This window comes from Hyla sarda, chromosome 5 (assembly GCF_029499605.1).
Source record: "Hyla sarda isolate aHylSar1 chromosome 5, aHylSar1.hap1, whole genome shotgun sequence".
In the NCBI taxonomy this organism is placed as follows: Eukaryota; Metazoa; Chordata; class Amphibia; order Anura; family Hylidae; genus Hyla; species Hyla sarda.
This window is the reverse complement of record NC_079193.1, coordinates 186132302-186147398: the sequence shown is the minus strand read 5'-3', so window position 1 is coordinate 186147398 and position 15097 is coordinate 186132302. Positions and strand designations below refer to the sequence as shown.

General features: G+C 46.4%; 1 protein-coding gene across 1 annotated transcript in view; it reads right to left on the bottom strand.

Moving 5' to 3' along the window:
- The window catches only part of ABITRAM (actin binding transcription modulator), a 44446-nt gene extending 29686 nt beyond the window's left edge, over window positions 1-14760 (bottom strand). Inside the window, exon 1 of the mRNA XM_056520911.1 lies at window positions 14577-14760. The gene's annotated coding sequence lies outside the window, so the exon portion shown is untranslated. The remainder of the gene's footprint in view (window positions 1-14576) is intronic.
- Between the last annotated feature and the right edge of the window lie 337 nt (window positions 14761-15097).

Below are 15097 nucleotides of genomic sequence, written 5' to 3'. Positions count from 1 at the left end.
ACTCACCTTCTTCCTACGTTCCCCTGTTGCTCCGGTACCGGCCTCATGGTCCTCCGCTGTGATCCTCTCGCTGCTTTCTGGGGATGGGAACGTCACAGAGCCGTCACCCTATCACCGGCCGCAACGATGTCCCACCTCGGCCGGTGATAGGCTGAGCGCACTGTCATGTAAGAAGCCGAGGGGGGACATCGCTGCGGCCGGTGATACGCTGACAGCTCTGTGACGTTCCCATCCCCAGGAAGAGCGTGAGGCCGTTACCGGAGCAACGGGGAAACGTAGGTGAAGATGAGTAAAAGTTTGTTTTTTTATATTTGCATACATATGATTGGGGGGGGTAGAGAAGAAGCGCTCGCGGGTCACATATGATTGGGGGGGTAGAGAAGGAGTGCTCGCGGGTCACATCTGATTGGAGGGGTGTAGAGGAGCGCGCGCGGGTTACATATGATTGGGGGGTAGAGAAGGAGCGCTCGCGGGTCACATAAGATTGGTTCCCCGATGTGGGGACAGCACTCTGCGGCTCATAATTCATTAATTCGAAGGGGGGAGGGGTCTAACCGGTATTGCGGTATGGGAAAAATTTATATCGTGAAGGCAAAAAAATTCGGTATGAACTGGTACACCACCTAGCACTACTTTATGGTAAAGCATATCATTCTACTGTTTACTGAAAATGGAATGAGGCCTACAGTGAAATATGGTGGAGGTTCAATGATGTTTTGGGGTTGTTTTGCTGCCTCTGGCACTGGGGGCCTTGAATGTATACAAGGCATTATGAAATCTGAGAATTACCAACAGATTTTTGGTCTCACTGTTCAGTTCAGTGTCAGAAAGCTGGGTTTGCATCCGAGATCTTGGGTCTTCCAGCAGGACAATGACCCCAAACATACGTCAAAAAGCACCCGGAAATGGATGGCAACAAAGCACTGGTGAGTTCTGAAGTGGCCGGCAATGAGTCCAGATCTAAATCCCATTGAACACCTGTGGAGAGATCTTAAAATTGTCAAAATTTACGGCCATGACTGTACAGCTATCTATAGATAGATGTAGATATACTGTATACAGAAGCCAGACTATCCCTTGCTCTGGCCAGGTCTGTGTAGCTCAGCCCCCTATACATTTTGTATAATGTGAACAGACTCTGTTCACATTGTACGTTTTGCATAATGTGAACTGACTCTTTAGGCAGTGTCTTCCCATCTTCCCAGACTGAGAGAATCCTGGTTGGTATCTGTCTGAGAACAAAAAAACCCTATGTATTTTTTTCGTAAATAAATAAACCAGCATAGAGTTCCTCATCTTTTCATTCTCAGCCAGATACCAGCCAAGCAGCAACAGCCTGACTTCCCCGTCCTCCTGCTCAGTCCCGGCGCACGCGGCCCCGTTCCCTAGGGCGTGCGCATGCCGGGTCTCTCAGATTTAAAGCGCCAGTGCACCATTAATTGGTGCCTGGCCCAATCTGTTCCAATCACTTCCCACACTATTTAAACCCACTTCCCCTTCCTGTCTGTGCCGGATCTTGTTGCCTAGTGCCCTGAGAAAGCGTTTCTGTGTGTTCCCAAGCCTGTGTTTCCAGACCCCTTGCCGTTGCCCCTGGCTACGAACCTTGCCGCCTGCCTTGACCTTCTGCTACGTCTGACCTCGCCTTGCCTAGTCCTTGTGTACCGCGCCTGTCTCAGCTGTCAGTGAGGTTGAGTCGTTATCGGGTGGAACAACCTGGGGGTTACCTGCCACAGCAAGTCCATCCCGCTTTGCGGCGGGCTCTGGTGAAAACCAGTAACCCCTTAGATTCCGTTCCCCTGGTACGGCCCACGCCATCGCCTCACTGACACAGAGGATCCACTCCTGTGTCCTTCCAGTACACCAGTCCGGACCCTGACACTAACACAGCACACTCCCTATGCGTGTCACGGCAAGGCAAAGTGTTCTACACCCCTGTAGCCCAGAAATAGCAGTTTTTAATATCGATTTGCAATTAATAAAATCAGACCAAACCACATTTTTTCGGAAAATTTGGCAAATCTGCCGAATCGAATTTTTCTAAAATTCGCTCATCTGTAGTCTCATTCTCTTCTCAGACCCTGTCCGGTGCTTCTTCTAAAGTGTAAGTGACAGACCTCGGAATAGTACTGTGGGGTTTTAAATATCTTGAAGATCAATTACAATTGTTTTCACATTCCCTCTACAAGATCTCTTCCACAATTTGAAATGTTTCTTTCAAGTCTTCAGAGTAAATGAAAACTCAGTAATATTCATTTATTTAATATTTAATAGTTATATATAGACATCTACTGGCTTTGAGAGGAAGTGCAACTGGAACTATCTTGCTGCATGATTATCTTGACTGATGTGCATCAAAGTTGATTACATAATCCTTTGAACTTCCCATTTGTACAGACATAAGAATTATACAAGCAATATTTTATGTGTTACATAAGGCCTACCCGAGATGATGATATCTGTTTTAGCTTGAGGCTAAACTGAGGAGCAGAGAGTAAGATAATAGTAACTATTCATCCTTTAACGCCCAATAGAGAGATCTGTTCTTTGCTGCTGGGAAACCCAGCTTGCTAACAGCAGTTGATAGAAGACACTGAAGCACCCTACCAAAACAGAGGACCTGAAGACTACTCAAACAGACTGAAGTCATAGCACACAGAGTTCACTTAATGTGGTAGATGGGCCATAAGACATCAAGCAGAGTTCAGTGTTTTTGAATTGTGTTTAAAGAGGAGGAATTGAAAACACATATGTATAAATCATCTCTTTCAGAGGAAAATTATAAAATCTCTTATATTTAATTTAGGCTAGTTAAAAATGTATCTTATTGCGGGGGTTCAGAACATTGTCTCCCCGCTACATTGATGGAAGCACCAGCGATACACAAACTAATACACTCCCTAAATTCTTGTAGGTGTTCAGAACTTTATCATATCTTGCTGGAACACAGGGCTGTGCAACAGAATGCTATTTCAAAAAAGGAGGCAAACAAAACAAATGGTTGTGGGGTCTGAAAACAGCTACAATACATTTTTTTTCTTTATTGATAGACAGAGTAATGTTATAAAGATGGGGAATCATAGTAGTGGGGCTTCCAAGCTTTCAAACTTTATATATGTAAAGCTGTACATATGAATATATGTCTATAGATTTGTATGTAGATAAGTGTTGTGGGGTGGGAGGGTGGTACTGTCAGTCAAATTACACTGAAATGAAATCTGTCACCTAGAAAATCTGCTATATAACTGCTTGCAAGGTTATGTAGCAGTAGTAACAATGAGAGTAAAGGAACCTAATTAGGTAATTAGCTTGCCTGTGGCCCCAATACCAAAAAATGCTCTTGAAGATTCAAAGAGGGTTGTCTGGGGCACAAGGCTGCAATTCCCTTTCGTCGCTCACTTCCACCACCTACTCACTTTATGATTGACTGCCAGCGCCTCAGAGCACGGACGCCACGTGTGTGGAGAGACAGTGAAGCCGCGTGTGCCACAGTACGGATGAACTGCACATGTTTTTTTTTTTTTTTCATTTTGCAAGGGCACCAAGAGACCTGGTTGTCAATCATAGAAGGAGAGGGGCAGAGAGGATGTTAAAAACAAGCAGGAAAAGTGTTTCAGCCCCGGACATGCATCTTTCATTCTCTAGATGTCCAAATAGAAGCAATTTTTTGGTTATTGGGGCCACATACTGGGTAATTACAGGGGCCTTTGCTCTCATTGTTACCAGTGCTACATAACCATACTAGCATTTATAAAGCATATTTCTAGTTGACATATTCCCTTTGAATAGCACGTCAGAAATGGTATTAAAGTTTATTCGTGGAAAACATACTTTACTCGTACTTTCTCTTTAGCTGATTCAAAAGTTTGAAGTTTTTGATACGAAGTAGCCAAAATGTATTCATAGAGTGGAGCACAGAATCTGTGTGTTATATGTTTTATAGCTAGAACAAAAAAACAAGTTTAGTTTTGCCATGATTGTAGTTGTATCTGTCACGATGCCGGCTGGCAGGAGGTGGATCCTCTGTGCCAGAGAGGGATAGCGAGGACCGTGCTAGTGGACCGGTTCTAAGACACTACTGGTTTTCACCAGAGCCCGCCGCAAAGCGGGATGGTCTTGCTGCGGCGGTAGTGACCAGGTCGTATCCACTAGCAACGGCTCACCTCTCTGGCTGCTGAAGATAGGCGAGGTACAAGGGAGTAGGCAGAAACAAAGTCGGACGTAGCAGAAGGTCGGGGGCAGGCGGCAAGGTTCGTAGTCAGGGGAGATAGCAGAAGTTCTGGTACACAGGGTTTTAAACACACAAAACGCTTTCACTAGGCACAAGGGCAACAAGATCCGGCAAGGAAGTGCATGGGAGGAGGTTAGATATAGTCAGGGACCAGGTGGGAGCCAATTAAGCTAATTGGGCCAGGCACCAATCATTGGTGCACTGGCCCTTTAAGTCTCAGGGAGCTGGCGCGCGCGCGCCCTAGAGAGCGGAGCCGCGCGCGCCAGCACATGACAGCAGGGGACGGGAACGGGTAAGTGACCTGGGATGCGATTCGCGAGCGGGCGCGTCCCGCTGTGCGAATCGCATCCCCAACGGCCATGACAGAGCAGCGCTCCCGGTCAGCGGGACTGACCGGGGAGCTGCAGGGAGAAAGACGCCGTGAGCGCTCCGGGGAGGAGTGGGGACCCGGAGCGCTAGGCGTAACAGTACCCCCCCCCTTAGGTCTCCCCTTCTCTTTATCGGGTAACTGCCTCCCCTGGGATGAGGACACCGGGAAAGGATGGAGGGATTCCTCAACGGCAGGCAGAACCGCAGGAGTAGGAATGGGGAGAGAGGGCAGAGGGCGAGACCTGGCACGGGGCAGTGTGACACCAGGACGAGGGCCATGAGGGGACACAGAAGCTTGCCTGATGGAACTGGGAGGGGGGGAGGGGCATTTCCTGTGGCAGGCAGAGTCCTTAATGACCTTAGGGGGACCGGATACAGGAGGAACCACAGGGTCACGGCAGGGAGTACTGGGAACCGGTTGAAGGCAGTCCTTGGAACAAGAGGGACCCCAACTCTTGATCTCCCCAGTGGACCAATCCAGGGTTGGGGAATGGTGTTGAAGCCAGGGTAGTCCAAGGAGAACTTCAGAAGTGCAATTAGGAAGGACAAAAAATACAATCTCCTCGTGATGAGGTCCGATGCACATTAGGAGGGGCTCCGTGCAGTAACGCACGGTGCAATCCAACCTGGCTCCGTTGACCGCGGAAATGTGGAGTGGCTTGACAAGACGGGTCACCGGAATGCGGAATTTATTCACAAAGGACTCCCGAATAAAATTCCCAGAAGCTCCAGAGTCCAGGCAGGCCACAGCTGAGAGGGGAGAGCTGGCTGAAGTGGAAATCCGAACAGGTACCGTGAGACGTGGAGAAGCCGACTTGGCATCAAGAGACGCCACACCCACGAGAGCTGGGTGCGAGCGTGCGTTTCCCAGACGTGGAGGACGGATTGGGCAATCCACCAAAAAATGTTCAGTACTGGCACAGTACAGACAAAGATTCTCTTCCTTACGGCGATTCCTCTCTTCCAGGGTCAGGCGAGACCGATCCACTTGCATGGCCTCCTCGGCGGGAGGCCTAGGCGCAGATTGCAGTGGAGACTGTGGGAGAGGTGTCCAGAGATCTAAGTCTTTTTCCTGGCGGAGCTCTTGATGCCTCTCAGAAAAACGCATGTCAATGCGAGTGGCTAGATGAATGAGTTCATGCAGGTTAGCAGGAGTCTCTCGTGCGGCCAGAACATCTTTAATGTTGCTGGATAGGCCTTTTTTAAAGGTCGCGCAGAGAGCCTCATTATTCCAGGATAGTTCAGAAGCAAGAGTACGGAATTGTATGGCGTACTCGCCAACGGAGGAATTACCCTGGACCAGGTTCAGCAGGGCAGTCTCAGCAGAAGAGGCTCGGGCAGGTTCCTCAAAGACACTTCGAATTTCCGAGAAGAAGGAGTGTACAGAGGCAGTGACGGGGTCATCGCGGTCCCAGAGCGGTGTGGCCCATGACAGGGCTTTTCCAGACAGAAGGCTGACTACGAAAGCCACCTTAGACCTTTCAGTAGGAAACTGGTCCGACATCATCTCCAAGTGCAAGGAACATTGCGAAAGAAAGCCACGGCAAAACTTAGAGTCCCCATTAAATTTGTCCGGCAAGGACAGGCGGAGGCTAGGAGCGGCCACTCGCCGCGGAAGGGGTGCTGGAGCTGGCGGAGGAGATGGTTGTTGCTGCTGTAGCTGCGACTGTACTTGCTGTAGTTGTGACTGGAGTTGCTGTGTCATGGTGGTCAAGTACGACAGCTGGTGATCTTGTTGCGCTATCTGTTGCGACTGCTGGGCGATCTGACGAGCTTGCTGGGCGACCAGCGTAGGGAGGTCAGCGACAACTGGCAGAGGAACTTCAGCGGGATCCATGGCCGGATCTACTGTCACGATGCCGGCTGGCAGGAGGTGGATCCTCTGTGCCAGAGAGGGATAGCGAGGACCGTGCTAGTGGACCGGTTCTAAGACACTACTGGTTTTCACCAGAGCCCGCCGCAAAGCGGGATGGTCTTGCTGCGGCGGTAGTGACCAGGTCGTATCCACTAGCAACGGCTCACCTCTCTGGCTGCTGAAGATAGGCGAGGTACAAGGGAGTAGGCAGAAACAAAGTCGGACGTAGCAGAAGGTCGGGGGCAGGCGGCAAGGTTCGTAGTCAGGGGAGATAGCAGAAGTTCTGGTACACAGGGTTTTAAACACACAAAACGCTTTCACTAGGCACAAGGGCAACAAGATCCGGCAAGGAAGTGCATGGGAGGAGGTTAGATATAGTCAGGGACCAGGTGGGAGCCAATTAAGCTAATTGGGCCAGGCACCAATCATTGGTGCACTGGCCCTTTAAGTCTCAGGGAGCTGGCGCGCGCGCGCCCTAGAGAGCGGAGCCGCGCGCGCCAGCACATGACAGCAGGGGACGGGAACGGGTAAGTGACCTGGGATGCGATTCGCGAGCGGGCGCGTCCCGCTGTGCGAATCGTATCCCCAACGGCCATGACAGAGCAGCGCTCCCGGTCAGCGGGACTGACCGGGGAGCTGCAGGGAGAAAGACGCCGTGAGCGCTCCGGGGAGGAGTGGGGACCCGGAGCGCTAGGCGTAACAGTATCATCATTTAGGAATAGTTCTACGATAAATTGTGCTACCGTATGAATAAACGTTTCACCCATGTGTAACCACCAACCTTTTAACCCCTTCAGGACGGAGCCCATTTTGGCCTTAAGGACCGGAGCGTTTTTTGCACATCTGACCACTGTCACTTTAAACATTAATAACTCTGGAATGCTTTTAGTTATCATTCTGATTCCGAGATTGTTTTTTCGTGACATATTCTACTTTAACATAGTGGTAAATTTTTGTCGATACTTGCATCCTTTTTTGGTGAAAAATCCGTAAATTTGATGAAAAATTTGAAAATTTTGCATTTTTCTAACTTTGAAGCTTTCTGCTTGTAAGGAAAATGGATATTACGAATACATTTTTTTTTGGTTCACATATACAATATGTCTACTTTATATTTGCATCATAAAATTGATGAGTTTTTACTTTTGGAAGACACCAGAGGGCTTCAACGGTCAGCAGCAATTTTCCGATTTTTCACAAAATTTTCAAACTCAGTATTTTTCAGGGACCAGTTCAGGTTTGAAGTGGATTTGAAGGGTCTTCATATTAGAAATACCCCATAAATGACCCCATTATAAAAACTACACCCCCCAAAGTATTCAAAATGACATTCAGTCAGCGTTTTAACCCTTTAGGTGTTTCACACGAATAGCAGCAAAGTGAAGGAGAAAATTCACAATCTTCATTTTTTACACTCACATGTTCTTGTAGACCCAATTTCTGAATTTTTACAAGGGGTAAAAGGACAAAATTTTTACTTGTATTTGTAGCCCAATTTCTCTCGAGTAAGCACATACCTCATATGTCTATGTAAAGTGTTCGGCGGGCGCAGTAGAGGGCTCAGAAGGGAAGGAGCGACAAGGGGATTTTGGAGAGTACGTTTTTCTGAAATGGTTTTTGGGGGGCATGTTACCTTTAGGAAGCCCTTATGGTGCCAGAACAGCAAAAAAAAAACACATGGCATACCATTTTGGAAACTAGACCCCTCGGGGAATGTAACATGGGATAAAGTGAACCTTAATACCCCACAGGTGTTTCACGACTTTTGCAAATGTAAAAAATAAATAAAAAATTTTACCTAAAATGCTTGTTTTCCCCCAAAAATTTTATTTTTAAAAAGGGTAATAGCAGAAAATACCCCTAAAAATTTGAAGCCCAATTTCTCCCGATTCAGAAAACACCCCATATGGAGGTGAAAAGTGCTCTGCTGGCGCACTACAGGTCTCAGAAGAGAAGGAGTCACATTTGGCTTTTTGAACGCAAATTTTGCTCTGGGGGCATGCCGCATTTAGGAAGCCCCTATGGTGCCAGGATAGCAAAAAAAAAACACATGGCATACCATTTTGGAAACTAGACCCCTCGGGGAACGTAACAAGGGGTTAAGTGAACCTTTATACCCCACAGGTGTTTCACGACTTTTGCATATGTAAAAAAATTTATTTTTTTTTACCTAAAATGCTTGTTTTCCCAAAAATTTTACATTTTTAAAAAGGGTAAAAGCAGAAAATACCCCCCAAAATTTGTAACACAATTTCTCCCGAGTACGGCGATACCCCATATGTGACCCTAAACTGTTGCCTTGAAATACGACAGGGCTCCAAAGTGAGAGCGCCATGCGCATTTGAGGCCTAAATTAGGGACTTGCATAGGGGTGGACATAGGGGTATTCTACGCCAGTGATTCCCAAACAGGGTGCCTCCAGCTGTTGCAAAACTCCCAGCATGCCTGGACAGTCAACGGCTGTCCGACAATACTGGGAGTTGTTTTGCAACAGCTGGAGGCTCCGTTCTGGAAACAGTGGTGTACCAGACGTTTTTCATTTTTATTGGGGAGGGGAGGGGGGCTGTGTAGGGGTATGTGTTTATGTAGTGTTTTTACTTTTTATTTTATTTTTTGTGTTAGTGTAGTGTAGTGTTTTTAGGGTACAGTCGCACGGGCGGGGGTTCACAGTAGTTTCTCGCTGGCAATTTGAGCTGCAGCAGAAAGTTTGCGGCAGCTCAAATTTGCAGCCCGATACTTACTGTAAGCCTCCGCCCATGTGAGTGTACCCTGTACGTTCACATTGGGGGGGGGGGGGGACATCAAGCTGTTGCATAACTACAACTCCCAGCATGCCCGTTGGCTGTCGGTGACTGCTGAGAGTTGCAGTTTTGAAACAACTGTAGGCACACTGGTTATGTATCACTGAGTTTGTGACCTAACTCAGTGTTTCACAACCAGTGTGCCTCCAGCTGTTGCAAAACTACAACTCCCAGCATGTACGGTGCATGGTGTACGGCGACTGCTGAGAGTTGTAGTTTGCAACAGCTGGAGGCACACCGGTCGTGAAACACTGAGTTAGGTAAAAAAAAACTGAGTTTCACAACCAGTGTGCCTTCAGCTGTTGCAAAACTACAACTCTCAGCAGTCACCGACAGCCAACGGGCATGCTGGGAGTTGTAGTTATGCAACCAGCAGATGCACCACTACAACTCCCAGCATGCACTTTAGCTGTTTGTGCAAGCTGGGAGTTGTAGTTATACAACAGCTGAAGGTACACTTTTCCATAGAAAGAATGTGCCTCCAGCTGTTGCAAAACCATAAGTCCCAGCATGCCCATAAGGGAATGCTGGGAGTTGTGGTGGTCTGCCTCCTGCTGTTGCATAACTACAGCTCCCAGCATGCCCTTTTTGCATGCTGGGAGCTGTTGCTAAGCAACAGCAGGAGGCTGTCACTCACCTCCAACGATCCAGACGCTGCAGGTCAGTCCCGCCGCCGCAGCTGCTCCTGGGGCCCCGATCCCAACAGGGGCGCCGGGGATCGGGGTCCCCAGCACCGGGGGTCGTCTTCCCGCTCACGTCCTCCAGAAGAGGGGCGGAGCGGGTGCGGGAGTGACACCCGCAGCAGGCGCCCTGATTGGTCGGCCGGTAATCCGGCCGACGAATCAGGGCGATCGTGAGGTGGCACCAGTGCCACCTCACCCCTGCAGGCTCTGGCTGTTCGGGGCCGTCAGAGACGGCCCCGAACAGCCAGTAATTCCGGGTCACCGGGTCACCGGAGACCCGATTGACCCGGAATCGCCGCAGATCGCTGGACTGAATTGTCCAGCGATCTGCGGCGATCGCCGACATGGGGGGGCATAATGACCCCCCTGGGCGATATGCCGGGATGCCTGCTGAACGATTTCAGCAGGCATCCGGCTCCGGTCCCCAACCGGCTAGCGGTGGGGGCCGGAATTCCCACGGGCGTATGGATACGCCCTCGGTCCTTAAGGACTCGGGATTCAGGGCGTATCCATACGCCCTATGTCCTGAAGAGGTTAAAGTCTACTCTACTAGATGCATGAAATAAGCATGAAGAACTTGCTGGGAACGTAAGAGGAACTGTACAAGAGCAGCATTAGCAACTTTTTCTCTTGTCAAGAAAAATTATATTATCTTTGATCTTTCACATTAAGAAGCTTTTCTCTTTAAGCCTTAAATCAAACAGCTTACATCTTACTCGTTTTGGTTTCACATGATACTTCACATGATCACAGGTACAAAAGAACCATTCAGGGTTTGCTTTTTTAATGCAAGCTCAGTTTGTATTTAGGCAGATTGTAGAACACAGGATATACAGTGGGGATCAAAATTTTGGGCACCCCAGGTAAAAATATGTATCAATGTACATAAAGAAGCCAAGGAAAGATGGAAAAATCTCCAAAAGGCATCAAATTACAGATTAGACATTCTTATAATATGTCAACAAAAGTTAGATTTTATTTCCATCATTTACACTTTCAAAACAACAGAAAATAAAAAAATGGCATCTGCAAAAGTTTGGGCACCCTGCAGAAGTTATAGCATGCACTGCCCCCTTTGCAAAGCTGAGACCTGCCAGTGTCATGGATTGTTCTCATATATATCAAGACTAGGCACATCGAGATTTTGATGCAACAAATAGAAATGTTTATTTTGCAATCCAAACAAATAGTTACGTTTCGGTCACACGACCTTCATCAGACCGGATTGCTGCGGGGTAAGAGGAAAGTAGATAGCGGCAAGCAGGGCCGTGCTGTAAGTAGTATGGCGTGGCGACCATACTACTTACAGCACGGCCCTGCTTGCCGCTATCTATTTTCCTCTTACCCCGCAGAAATCCGGTCTGATGAAGGTCGTGTGACCGAAACGTAACTATTTGTTTGGATTGCAAAATAAACATTTCCATTTGTTGCATCAAAATCTCGGTGTGCCTAGTCTTGATATATATTGGATTATAAAGGAGTGGGATTCCTACTACGGCACCCCGACCGTCCACATACAGAAGTGACATAATTTGTATATTGATGGATTGTTCTCAATTATCATCTGGGAAGACCAGGTGATGTCAATCTCAAAGGTTTTAAATGCCCAGACTCATCTGACCTTGCCCCAACAATCAGCACCATGGGTTCTTCAAAGCAGTTGTCTAGAAATCTGAAACTGAAAATAGTTGACGCTCACAAACCTGGAGAAGGCTATAAGAAGATAGCAAAACATTTTCAGATGTCAATATCCTCTGTTTTGAATGTAATTAAGAAATGGCAGTCATCAGGAACACTGGAAGTTCAAGAAAAATATCAGACAGAACAGCTCGCAGGATTGTGAGAAAAACTATTCAAAACCCACGTTTAACTGCACAATCCCTCCAGAAAGATCTGGCAGACACTGGAGTTGTGGTACACTATTCCACTATAAATAGATACTTGTACAAATATGGTCTTCATGGAAGAGTTATCAGAAGAAAACCTCTTCTACGTCCTCACCACAAAAATCAGCGTTTGAACTTTTCAAATGAACATATAGACAAGTCTCATGCATTTTGGAAACAAGTTCTGTGGACCGATGAGGTTAAAATTGAACTTTTTGGCCGGAATGAGCAAAGGTACGTTTGGAGAGGAACAGAATTTAATGAAAAGAACCTCTGTCCAACTGTTAAGCATGGGGGCGGATCAATCATGCTTTGAGGATGTATTGCAGCCAGTGGCACAGGGGACATCTCACGGGTAGAAGGAAAAATGGATTCAATAAAATGTCAGCAAATTTTGGATGCTAACTTGATGCCATCTGTGAAAAAGCTGAAGTTAAAGAGAGGATGGCTTCTACAAATGGATAATGATCCTAAACACACCTCGAAATCCACGGGGGATTACATAAAGAGGCGTAAACTGAAGGTTTTGCCATGGCCTTCACAATCTCCTGACCTCAACATAATTGAAAATCTATGGATAGACCTTAAAAGAGCAGTGCGTGACAGACAGCCCAGAGATCTCAAAGAACTGGAAGACTTTTGTAAGGAAGAATGGGCAAAGATACCTCAAACAAGAATTGAAAGACTCTTGGCTGGCTACAAAAAGTTTTTACAGGCTGTGATACTTGCCATAGGGGGCAGTACAAAATATTAATTCTGCAGGGTGCTAAAACTTTTGCAGACACCATTTTTTGGATTTCTGTTATTTTGAAAGTGTAAATGATGGAAATAAAATCTAACTTTTGTTGACATATTATAAGAATGTCTAATCTGTAATTTGATGCCTTTTGGAGATTTTTCCACCTTTCCTTGGCTTCTTTATGCACATTAATACACATTTTTTACCTGGGCCATAGTATCTCTAAGGAGTAGAGAAGGAAAAGTGAATAGTAAAAAGATAAGTCACCTTTAGATGACCACTTATGTGTGTGTGTGTGTGTGTGTGTGTGTATATATATATATATATATATATGTGTATATATATATATATATATATATATATATGTATATTGCTGGTAGGTGTTTGCTTTTTTCTGCTGAGTGGAGTATATATAAATTGTGGATGTAGCACACTGTGTTAATCCTGCTGAAACAGATGGGCTTTTCAATAACTTCCATTCCGACAGTTTAAAGGGGTACTCCGCTGGAAAACAAGTGGAAAACAAATTAACTAGTGCCTGAAAGTTAAACAGATTTGTAAATTACTTTTATTTAAAAATCTTAATCCTTTCAGTAGTTGGAAAGTTGTGGATTTTTTTTTCCAGTCTGACCACAGTGCTCTCTGCTGTCTTGAGTAAAACATAAAAAAAACTGTAGCAAATTATGAGAGTAGTTCAATTAGAACAATGGCGTAGTAACAGTTTACAGTGGCATGGCTACAATAGAAATGAGGCATTAAAAATCAAAGGGGGATATTTATCAAAATCTGTGCAGAGGAAAAGTGGACCTGTTTTCCATATCAACCAAATTGCTTTGAACTCTAAGAAATAAAAGAAGCAATCTGATTGGTTGTTATGGTCAACTGGTCAACTTTTCCTCTTCACAGGTTTTGATAAATCTCCCCCAAAGTCTTTTGAAGTCGAGCTTATCTAGCACATGACCATGGATAGTGTCCATTGAGTCTCTTAATGAGTACTGAATAAGGGTCCATAAGACCTAAGGACAAGATAGCAATCTAATGCAACATACTTTTGAAAGTGCTTTGATGTATGGAAAGAACTCAAGGGTGGTGCTGCATAGCAACACACAAAACGCCAATATAAACTAACCCCCCCCCCCCCAAAAAAAAAAAAACACAGATACGTATCTCATTGTACTAGACTGGGCACAGAACGCTTGGTGGTTTCACATAATAGAGATTTTATGGCCAAAGTCAAGCACATAAGCATAGGTGTTGTGATTATTCTTGCGTCGCACTTAAACCCAGCACCAACATGGAGACACACAGAATGGGCAACAGGGCCTACTCAAGGATGTAGGATTTAACGCAGGTTGTGCTGGAATCTCTGACCCTGTTATTTTGTCATCGAGCGCAATTAGGGCGGCTCTCCCTTGGCCAAATTCCAATAGGCTTTGTTCCGGGTGTATTTCTTCATGTGGTTGTGTTGCATACTTTTTCTGGTGGTAGTGTTGCAGAGGCAACATTAGAAACTGGTAATAGAGTGGTCGTTACCATGGGTAGCTCCATTCTGGCTCCTTCACTTGCTCCATTTCTATTAGTATACATGTTTATCATGAAGGTCGAGTGCACTTCTGGACTAAAATGCACCATAGTAGTAGAAGAGAACTGTGATAGCCATATTAGTAGAGCAGACGCGGTTGGTTAATGTGATATGTGGTGCTAGTTTTGTGGCATGAAGTGCAGCTGCTTGCAATGGTGGGGCAGGCAGATGCTGTAAAATCAACCCCCGTGGAGTCGCTTTTAAGGCGGCAGGGCGTAGGAGGTGACTTACTCTTGTGGCTCTAAGCCAACAATACCAGCGGCCCACCATCCTTGTGGCCCAAGCATTTGGGTGAACTCTACTTGGATGCCAGAGCTCAAAGCTGGCATGCTAAAGTGCAGTGTGATGCTCCAGCTGAAAAAGAAGGCTTTGGGTGGCATAGGTGTGTACAGGAACCCGAACCCCCTCTCTGTGTCATACTCGTGCACGGTACCTGCCCACCATAGCGGTGCGTGGTCCCTGGCTGCGGATCCTCCAGTCACCTCTGGATGTCTTGCTCGTGGTCCTCCTGCTGTCTGAAACACTTGCTAGGGATGCACTGGGGAAAAGAGCACTTGAGTTTTGGCCTCTAGGGTGGTAAAAGATGCTTGTCGAGGGCCCCCTGCAGACACTTCTCACCTACAAATATTAATTAAGGCACTTCAGCTATGTCTGGACTTGGTTGCCTTCCAAGCAGATTGTGTAGGCGCAAAATACAGTGGGCCAAAAACTATTTAGTCAGCCACCAATTGTGCAAGTTCCCACACTTAAAAAGACGAGAGGCCTGTAATTTTCATCATAGGTATACCTCAACTATGAGAGACATAATGAGAAAATAAATCCATAAAAAATTCATAAAATTGACTGATTTTTAAAGAATGTATTTGCAAATTATGGTAGAAAATAAGCATTTGGCCACCTAAAAACAAGCAACATTTTAGGCTCTCACAGACCTGCAACTTCTTCTTTATGAAA